The sequence below is a fragment of the Otolemur garnettii genome, unplaced genomic scaffold (assembly GCF_000181295.1).
Source record: "Otolemur garnettii isolate 467f Iridium unplaced genomic scaffold, OtoGar3 scaffold00310, whole genome shotgun sequence".
Lineage (NCBI taxonomy): Eukaryota > Metazoa > Chordata > Mammalia > Primates > Galagidae > Otolemur > Otolemur garnettii.
Genome location: NW_003852705.1, coordinates 572,922 through 573,933, shown reverse-complemented (window position 1 = coordinate 573,933; position 1,012 = coordinate 572,922). Strand labels below are relative to the sequence as shown.

Below are 1,012 nucleotides of genomic sequence, written 5' to 3'. Positions count from 1 at the left end.
AAAAAAAAAAAAAAAGAATGTCCTGTCCAGTCATAAATCCCAAAGATCTCATTTGCCTATTTGAATGAGCTGTCCAAATCCTTCCAAGTATTACCTCCATCTGAATTATTCCCAAGTCCCCCCCCCCTTTTTTTTTTTTGCAGTTTTTTTGACGGGGGCTGGGTTTGAACCCGCCACCTCCCAGCATATGGGACCAGTGCCCTACCCTTTGGAGCCACAGGCACCGTCCGCCCCAAGTCCCACTTTCAAGCTTCCTATCCAATCTATGTAGAACAAGAATATCTATAAGATACTCTCAATACTTTTAAGCTTCTTTTACCTATTCTCCATCTTTGAGGAAGTCAGTTACCCTTCCACTTCCTAAGTTAATTCCAGCCTACACCCAAGGCCATGGTGTATTAAGACACTCACATTAAATCCTGTTTTTCTTTCATAGCCCCCACGCAGGAAAAAACCCCACTTATCTTCTAAATCTCTGTACTTGCCCTGTAATTGTCATTATATATATATACACCTGTATCTCTGACTTCCTTGTACTCTGAAAGTACTAGATAACCTCCATTTTAAACACATGCCAACAACTCAAGTTAAGGCAGTTAAGTTTAACACCTCTTAATAAAAATACAACAGCATAAATCCACTTTTATTTACTTTTCATCAGTTTAAATCCTTGAGGGGTACAGCATCTGGGGAAAAAAACACAAAAACATTAGGTCAATGTTATATTACAAATTTACAAATATTATTGAGTACTACAATATGGATAAATCTATTATCTCATTACTCATCCCTGAAAGTAACTAAGGGCTTATTACATTCTAATTGTGTGTGAACTAAAGTTTTTTGGTTTTTTGAGACAAGGTCTCACTGTCATCCAGTTTGGGAATCAGTAGCACAACCCTAGGTGCCAGATTACAGGTATGAGCCAAGGCATCCAGCGAGAACTAAGTTTCTATAGCCTTCAGTTTCTAGGTGAACAAATCTTAAGAACTAGCACTGTTGGGTTTTTTTT

At 38.1% G+C, this 1,012-nt stretch overlaps 1 long non-coding RNA gene across 2 annotated transcripts in view; it reads right to left on the bottom strand.

The window, feature by feature from the left end:
• Window positions 1-612: 612 nt before the first annotated feature.
• The window catches only part of LOC100966109, a 5,358-nt gene continuing 4,958 nt past the window's right edge, over window positions 613-1,012 (bottom strand). For both annotated transcript variants that reach the window (XR_002771392.1, XR_001161852.2), the window contains exon 4: window positions 613-686. This is a non-coding gene — a long non-coding RNA (uncharacterized LOC100966109). The remainder of the gene's footprint in view (window positions 687-1,012) is intronic.